The sequence below is a fragment of the Dromiciops gliroides genome, chromosome 3 (genome assembly GCF_019393635.1).
Source record: "Dromiciops gliroides isolate mDroGli1 chromosome 3, mDroGli1.pri, whole genome shotgun sequence".
Classification (NCBI taxonomy): domain Eukaryota; kingdom Metazoa; phylum Chordata; class Mammalia; order Microbiotheria; family Microbiotheriidae; genus Dromiciops; species Dromiciops gliroides.
In genome coordinates, this window is record NC_057863.1 from 270,495,242 (window position 1) to 270,505,023 (window position 9,782).

The window sequence follows — 9,782 nt, forward strand, 5'->3', positions numbered from 1 at the left end:
CACTCAGAAAATTGAAATTTACTAGCCGTGTGACCCCAGGGAAAGTAACAACCCCTATTGCCTCAAACATCCGGGGTCATCTCCTGTCATCCTGATATATTTCTTGCCACTGGACCCAGATGACTCTGGGGGAGAAAGTGAGGTTGGTGATCTTGCATACCACCCCCCCTTCACCTAAATCCAATTCAGTTCGAGTCATGACATCACCCTGATGATGTCTTCTTTGAGAATGAAGGACAAACATCAACAGCTCTTCAATGAAAAGGTCCATCATAATCCAGATCAAGTGATTTGGTCATATTTGGTGATCACTAGTTAATTTCCTTATTTTTCTTGTATCTGAACAGTTTTTTTTTGCCTTTAGAGTTCCCAGATAAACTGCAGCCTGCTCCAGTCCCACCTCAGTGGAGCAGTGACAGAAGCAACAGCAAAGAAAAGCAGAGATGGCCCTTGCAGATTTCCTAGTTATGACATGATTTTCAGAAGCCTTTGTCACCCTCCAAACTCCCCAAAGTAACACAATCATGGTTCTGCTCATACTCCGCAACAGCTAAAGTCAGCATAATCCACACCCTACTCGAAGACTAGATTTACATGGATTCTGCCCAACACTATAATATTTGGTTTTTTTTTTAGCAGCTGGCATTTTATAATTTTCTTTAAATAAAGTTTAATTTAGTTTTCATCTACATTGACTGTCTGTAAGCTTTTGAAAGCGGTGACAGGCACACAAGTAACCAGGATATACAGCTTGTTTGGTGAATCTTCATCCTCATTGTGTTTCCTGGACAAACGCACTCAGATATGGTACGGGACATTCCTTATTCCTTTGGCCCAAACAGCCTTGTTGAGTCTGGTGTCAATGCGTACATCTGGAGTTCCCATTTCTTTCATGGCAAATTTGTGGATTTCCTTGAGAGTCTGAGGAGCTCACTTTTTGAAGCCTACTCCACGAATCCGCTTGTGAATGTTGATGGTGTATTCTCTGGTCACCACCTCATTGATGGCAGAACGTTCCTTCTTTTTCTCTCCAGCTTTCTTTGCAGAAGCCATCCTGCCTGGGACCAGGTTGGAAAGGACAACACCAAAACATTTGTAAAGTTATTAGGCACATAGTAGGTGCTTAATAAATGTTTGTTCTCTTCCTCCCTTCCCCTTCCTTTCCCCCTTCCTCTTGTATTATCAGAGGCTCCTTTCTTTCAGATTGGGTTATCTTAGAAGGTTTCCCCATCTCCCAAGAGGGATTCAACATGTAGTTTCCTCTTCATCCAGGTATTTTTGGATAATGAGTATAATTCCTCTTCTTGGGCTCAAACCCCCATTCAGTTTCTTGTGAAACTATTAAAAGTTGACTTTTAAGAGTCATCTAAAGTTAGCTTTTACATTCCTTTTTGGGGGGTTGGGCAATGAGGGTTAAGTGACTTGCCCAAGGTCACACAGCCAGTAAGTGTCAAGTGTCTGAGGCTGGATTTGAACTCAAGTCCTCTTGGCTCCAGGGCTGGTGCTCTATCCACTGTGCTGCCTAGTTCCCCCCAGCTTATACATTCCTAAAACATAAGCCAGCAAGACTGGCTCATGTCCAACATCTGTCTAACCATGGACATGTACTTAATCCTCTCTGAGCCTCAGTTTCTTCGCCTGTAAATTGGAGATAATAACACCTGTAGAACCTCCTTACAGGGTTGTTGTGAAGTTTAAAGGTTTGCAAAGTAGTTTACAAGTATACTTTATACATGCCAGTAACTATAATCATTATTAATAATATTAATAAAACAATATGGAGGATTTCTAAAACAAAGCAATAGATATACCTTGATGAAATTTCACAAATGGCCTCTGAAAAGGGGGAGGGGGACACAGTTCAATATCAGGAAGTGTGGCCCACTTTTTTTTTTGCAGGGCAATGAGGGTTAAGTGACTTGCCCAGGGTCACCCAGCTAATAAGTGTCAAGTGTCTGAGGCCAGATTTGAACTCAGGTCCTCCTGAATCCAGGGCCAGCGCTTTATCCACTGAGCCACCTAGCTGCCCCCATGGCCCATTTCTTTACACCCATGCAGGAACTGCAACTCTGTTTAGATCGTTCTGTCTTACCATTTCTCTGGAACCTTGCTGTCTCCTCTCTTTGTGCCATGCAGAGTAAAACAAGCCTGCCAGGAATCAGGGGGTTTTGCATGTTTACATTCCAGTATTGGAAGATCCTAGATCAGCCCCCATACCAGTTTCCCCTCTTTATCCTTGAGTCATTTTTCTAGCTAGGTGGTGTAGTAGATAGAGAACTGGTCTTGGAGTCAAGAAGACCAGAGTGCAAATCCAACCTCAGATACTTCCAATGTGTGACTCTTGACAGGTCACTTAATCTGTCTGCCTCAGTTTCCTTAACTGTAAAATGGGGATAATAATAGCACCTGCCTCCCAGGATTGTTGCAAGGATCAAATGTGGTAATATTTGTAAAGTCCTTAATACATTTGTAAAGTACCAGGGCACATCGTAGGTGCTTAATAAATGCTTGTTATCTTCCTTCCTCTTAATCAGCGGTTCCTTTCAGACTGGGTTATCTTGGAAGGTTCCACCAACTCCCAAGAGGGAATCAGCATGCAGTTTCCTCTTCATCCAGATCTTCATTGAATCCTCCCTATTTGGACCCTCATCTTGAGAAAGTACCCACAAACAATTGGGGAATGACCACTTACTTGCTGGAGTCCCATTTTCTGATTCTTCACCTAGTCTTCCAGTTCTGCTAACTTTTCTTCCATGGGCATTAGGGACCTGTGCTGTATCAGCTTTGTAGGGTGCTGACAATTCTCTTTTTTTTTAGACCAGTAGATAACTTGAACTTTTAATCTCTTAGTATTAATTACTAAGTAGCACTTGACTGGCATTCTAACTTGAGTTCTCTCTAGGCACCGAGATTTCAAATCAAGATTTATTTCCTTCACTTAAATTCCAAATAATGGACTGGGGTATCATGCCATTGCTAGTTGATCCCACCACTCCCGTGAGTTCAGACCTTCAGCCGATCTTTCAGCCTAGTGAAATGTTGTTTGCTTGCCTTTTGGCCTTCTCCATTTTTTGGAGACAGATCAATAAACAGCTGTGACTCTTACCTAAACATGAGCAGTTATGGAGTAAAGCCCATGTCATGGTTGTTGGTAGCATTTCAGGCAGTCATTATCAAGGTGACAGAATGACTCTAGTGGGCCTTCTGCTCAGGCCTCTGGGACCCTAACACATTCATCAGTTCATGATTCAAATGCTATAGCTCTGGGTCATGGAGCCAGAGGTTTAAAATTGGATGGGATCTCAGAGGTCATCGAGCTCAACCCCCTTACATTACTAATGTGGTAACAAGCCTCCCAAAGGGCAGATAACTTGCCCAAGATCACACAGATATAAAGTGTTAGATTTGTGAAACCTGTGTGAAACCCTTTCATAAAAAGTGTTGCATTGGAAAGAGAGAGCAGAGAAATGGATACAGCAGAGGATAGTGCCCTGCTCCCCCAGCAAAAGAACTCCTTTCTTTTTTGGGGGGGTGGGTGGGACAATGAGGGTTAAGTGACTTGCCCAGGGTCACACAGCTAGTAAGTGTCAAGTATCTGAGGCCAGATTTGAACTCAGGTCCTCCTGAATCCAGGACCAGTGCTTAATCCACTGTGCCACCTAGCTCCCTCCAAAATAACTCCTTTCTTAACATAAGAAGCATATAAGTTTCAGAGTCACAGCCACTGGTCATATCTTCTAGGCATCAGCTTCATATACATAAATTTAGGTGTCCCCAAGGCATTGCCTGAGTTCACCCTGCCATTCTCCTCAAATAAACCTACTACCCCTTTTCTTATATGTAGAAAAACTGTATAAAAAACTCATGGATTTGTCTACTGGTTAGCCAGCCTTAGCCAGAGCAGACCAGCCAGTTTGGGATGGGAGAGCCCACCTGACTCTGCCCAAGGGGCGACATCATCCAGCTTTGGGGGATCTTCTCATACCTCTGTAAGCATGGATAGCTTCTATTAGTCTTGCCCAACACCATATCTGGCCCTAGGAAAATATACCTGCCTTTACAGTAAAATCATGTTTTAGGCATCACTCCTGACTGTACCCAAGGATCCAGCTTCCATGTTCTGTTTTTGGTTCTTTCCAACCTTTTTTTTTATATTTCAATATCCTATTATTATTGTTTTGATATTCCACTACCATCACTAATTACATCTTACTCCTATCCCTATAAGTTCAACAAAGTAGATGTTTGTTCTTGAAATCAAAGTCTTTTTTTGGGGGGGGGGGGGAATGGTGCCAACTATCTTGAGATTTTTTTTTTTTTTGGTGAGGCAATTGAGGTTAAGTGACTTGCCCAGGGTCACAGAGCTAGTAAGTGTCAAGTGTCTGAGGCTGGATTGAACTCTGGTCCTCCTGAGTCCAGGGCCAGTGCTCTATCCACTGCTGCCCCTATCTTCAGATTGATTATAAGAGCCCTTGTTGGGGTTGCAAGAGTAAAGTAGGCTCTTGGCAACACCAGTTTGTCAAGCCTGATACAAGGAACTCCTTGATTTGTCAACTTGTAACGAGTCCTAATTCAGCAACTTTGCTGACTGAATCATTTGGAAGTTGTTGTGTGGATCTCCCCTGGAATGAGATACTTTATGTCACTGCTTTATTAGTAGCAGAAAGAATCATTCTAGCTCCTAAACCACTGTGAAACCTTGAGGGAAGACTTCTTTAATTCATCATCACATATCCCCTATTATTCTCTCTGTATATATACACATACATACACGCATACATACATAAACATATACCCACAGCCACATACATACATGCATACATACATATATACATACATTTCTACCCTTAAAATGGAAGAACTACAACATTTAAAATGTTTCTGGGGAGTGGGAAATGAGGATAAGCAGAAGCTCTAGTATAATTTGCTAAGAGCAGACAAAGATAGGTATTATAGGGGAAACCAATTTTCTTAGTTTAAAAAAATATCGGGGCAGCTAGGTGGCACAGTGGATAAAGCACCGGCCCTGGATTCAGGAGTACCTGAGTTCAAATCTGGCCTCAGACACTTAACACTTACTAGCTGTGTGACCCTGGGCAAGTCACTTAACCCCAATTGCCTCACTTAAAAAAAAATATCGAGATTCAATGTGGCACTTCTGATGTTTCTGTGTCTGTCTGTGTTCCTTTCTGAACTTTTCTTCTGCTTTGTTGTTTTAGTTGATCAGTTGACCCGATTTTCCATGACCCTATTTGGATTTTCTTGGCAAAGATAATGGAGTGGTCTGCCATTGCTTTCTCCAGCTCATTTTACAGATGAGGAACTGAGGCAAATAGGATTTAAGTGATTTGCCCAGTGTCACACAGCTAGTAAGTGACTGAGGCCAAATTTGACTTCAGGAAGAAGAGTCTTTCTGACTTTAGGCCTGGTGCTCTGTCCATTGTGCTACCTAGGTTCCCCCCCAGGCAGACAAATATGGACACACATAAACTACATGGGCAAAAGAGCACACAGCATGCACCACACATCCTTACATGTATTTTTATGTGTCTCATTGATGGAATTTACTTTGTTTTCTGCTTTTTTTGGGACGTTATTCTCAGTATGCTTATCCTCCTCCAAAATGTTCCATATTCACCCAATAAATGTCTTCCTTTGTTTTAAAAAAAGTAAGTATAGTCAAGCAAAAAAAAAATTATGAGATATTTCTGAAAAAGTATGCCTCGTTCTGAAACTACAGTCCATTACTTCTCCCTCAAGAGGTAGATATGCTTCATCAAATTTTTTTTTTTAGTAATGGGTAGTTTGAATTCTTAAGTTTTTCAAAGTTGTTTTCATCTATAGCTGTGGTCTTTGTATAAATAGTTCTGGTGCTGCTCACTTATACTGAATCAGTTCATGCAAGTCTTCTTTGGTTTCTCTGAATTAATTCCTTTCATCATTTCTTATGGTGCAATAATATTCCAGTACATTCACATATGATAATTTCTTCAGCTATTCCACAGTTGATGGGCATCTACTTTGTTTCCAGTTCTTTGATTCAAAATATTAAAAAGATTAGGGTAGTTAGGTGATGCCATGGATAGAATGCCAGGCCTAGAGTCAAGAAGATTCATCTTCATGAGTTCAAATCCAGCCTTAAACACTTACTAACTGTGTGAGCCTGGGCAAGTCACTTAAGTCTATTTGCCTCAGTTTCCACATTTGTAAAATGAGCTGGAGAAGGAAATGGCAAACTACTCCAGTATCTTTGCCAAGAAAATCCCAAATAGGATCACCAAGAGTTGGACATAATTAAAATGATTGATTAACAAAATTAAAAAAGATTACAGATGATTAATAAGTTGGATTCATATAGAGAATTCAAGGACTGTTCAATGTCAGGAAAATGGCAAACATAATTAACCATATTAATACAGGAACAATAAAAACCATATGATTCAATTAGCAGATGCATAAAGAGCTTTTGACAAAATACTCATATATTTATAAATACTAGAAAGAGGCAAACATTTCAAAAGATAAGGCAAAAATAACAAAAGATAGGAATAGTAAATGTTGGAGGGGTTATAGGATGATAGGCATACTAGCATATTATTGGTAGAGCTGTGAATAAGTATGATCATTTTGGAAAGCAGTTTAGAATCATGCAAATAAAGTACTAAAATGTCTATACCTTTTTTTTTTTTTGGGCAGGGCAATGGGGGTTAAATGACTTGCCCAAGGTCACACAACTAGTAAGTATCAAGTGTCTGAGGCCGGATTTGAACTCAGGAACTCCTGAATCCAGGGCCAGTGCTTTATCCACTGCGCCACCTAGCCACCCCATGTCTATACCTTTTGACTTAGGGATTCTACTTCCTAACTTAGACAAAGGAAGCCATTGATAAGTAGAAAGTCTCTATGTACACCAAAATATTTAGAGGAGCACTTTTTGAAATAGCAAACAATTGGAAACAATATAGCTGCCCATCAATTGAAGAATAGTTAAACAAAAGAACTGATAAATATGGTGACTACAGAGAAGCATGAAAAAATTTACATTAAATAATGTTAAATGCAATAAGTAGAGCCAAAATAACACAAACACAGTGACTGCAGCAATCTTCTTTTTTCTTTTTCTTTTTTTTTTTTTTAGTGAGGCAATTGGGGTTAAGTGACTTGCCCAGGATCACACGGTTAGTAAGTGTTAAGTGTCTGAGGCCGGATTTGAACCCAGGTACTCCTGACTCCAGGGCTGGTGCTCTATCCACTGCGCCACCTAGCTGCCCCTGCAGCAATCTTAATAGAAAGAATAAAGATAAAACAATCCAAAGTGAATGTTACAAAATCACAAAGAACAATTATGTCTCTAAAAATGAAATATGAGAAGACAACCCTATTGTACTCCATTTGCAAAGATGGTAGGTACACAGGTGTGGTATAATGCACACACCTGCAGGCATTTTCATGTACTAATTAGTTTTGCTCATTTTTTTTCTTTAAAAATAATTTTTGTCCTATGGACAAAAATGGAATTAGGAAGAGAGAGAAATATTGGGGAGAAACGTTGGTAACATAAAAAAATCAAGAGATCAGGGATAGCTAGGTGGCGCGGTGGATAAAGCACCGGCCCTGGATTTAGTAGGACCTGAGTTCAAATCTGGCCTCAGACACTTGACACTTACTAGCTGTGTGACCCTGTGTGTCACTTAACTCTCATTGCCCTGCCCCCCAAAATCAAGAGATCAATAAAATTTGATGTAAATAAAAATACCAGAAAACTTAGAATCTAATACTGTAAACAGTATGAATCTAAATGAAGAGTTGGAATAATCTGTAATAGAAACATGCTAGAGGTCTTTTCAATAAAATTAAAGAAAAAACAGGGATATCCATTGTCATTACTATTATGTCACACAGTTTTAGAAATACGATTAAAGTTACATGGAAAGAAAAAGAAATTGAAGATATGAACATGGGCAAAGAAAAAACAAAATTATATTTTTTCTGCAGATGACATTATGGTTTACTTAGAGATGCAACTAAAAATTAATAGAAAAGGGGCGGCTAGGTGGCTCAGTGGATAAAGCGCTGGCCCTGGATTCAGGAGTACCTGAGTTCAAATTCGGCCTCAGACACTTGACACTTACTAGCTGTGTGACCTTGGGCAAGTCACTTAAACCCCATTGCCCCACAAAAAGTATAAAAAAATTAATAGAAACAACTTTAGTATAGTAGCAAGATATGAAATAAGCCCACAAGATCATTAGCATTGCTCTATATTACCTACAAAACACAGAAGAAAAGTATAGAAAAAGAAATCCATTCAAAATAACTATAGGATGTACAAAATATTTGGGAGCCCACCTACTAAGACACACGTAGAAGATACATGAATATTACTATAAAAACACTCTTTACAGAAATAGAGTAAAACAAACAATTGGAGAGGAACCAATTTCTCATATTTGGGTTATAGCCATATTATCCAAATTAACTTAAGGATTCAATGTTATTCCAATAAAAAATCAAATAATTGTGTTATAGAACTAGCCAAAATTATTTTTAAAATGCATTCATAAAAACAAAAGGTCAAGAATCTCATGAGAAATAATGAATAAAGTAGAACGGAAGGAGACCCACGACCCCCAGATGCTAAACTACAAAGCAGTAATTATCAAAACAATATTGACTTTCAGTACTCTGAGGGGTGAATGGCTGGCCCGTGTCTCCTGTGCAATGGAAAGTGTTTTGGAAGCTGGCTCTTTGCTCTGCTTCTGTTCTAACTACCCAGGGATAGAATATGGCTTCAGCTCTCCAATTACTGGAGTTCAAACTGGCTTATATACCCTTTCTTCAAAGGACTGTCTAGCTTCAGGTCCATTTGTGGGAATTCCCACAATTGGAAACTTCTTTGGCATGATTGGGTCCTTTGCCAACCTCTGCTGGCTTTTGACCATCTTTCTGTGCAGTTCTAGACCAAATGGGGGACCTTGCTGATGATTCTTTTCAGTTCTCTTTATCTTTGGTTTTTCTTTAGCCCATTTCAGGTATTTACTGACATTTATGTTGGAGATTTCTACTTCTCTAGAACCTCTCATGTAGCTGTCTTAACTAGACACAGACATTAATTTATCCTTTGGCTCTAAGCAAGGGCTAAAATATAAATATGCTTTTGTATTTGGTTTTCATCAGTATAAAGTGAGGTTAAAAATCAATTATTATTTGAGCTTAGAGCAAACAGTGAATCTTCATTTCGCAGCAAAATGATATATTGATATGGTCATATTTTTCACCTAAAAAGGAAAAGTTAAGAAATCAATTCTACAACTGAAACTTTTGCTTTGTTCAATTAATTTTTTCAGGTGTGCTATAAGAACACTAGCAATTTCTGAAAGATATGTCAACATTTGATATTTTTATTAACTCTTTCTGTGTGTCTGTTTATTTTAGTGCCTGGAGAAGGTGGGCAGTACTTTTTAAGACAAGACATAGGTCTAAACAACATGAAAGACTTCATTGTGTCTAATTTTATCTCCGTCTATGCCTCATTACTGTGTGGTAGCTTGTTTCATGCAAACAATTGCTGGTTTCCAGAATAACAAGAGTGGTGTCTGTATTGAGCATATTCCTTAGAGAATGGGAAGTCTCCAGCTGGGAAAGAGGTGGATTCTTGTTAAGCATTGGAAATAGGCTGAAATGTAAATGTGTGTTCATTTTTTACAACATTCCTAATTGCCCATAAATGTCATTAAATAGAGAAATGTTTTCCACTAAATTAACTTTGACTCATGATGTCT

At 39.2% G+C, this 9,782-nt stretch overlaps 1 pseudogene; it reads right to left on the reverse strand.

Moving 5' to 3' along the window:
- Window positions 1–675: 675 nt before the first annotated feature.
- LOC122750900 lies at window positions 676–1,053 on the reverse strand (annotated as a pseudogene).
- Between the last annotated feature and the right edge of the window lie 8,729 nt (window positions 1,054–9,782).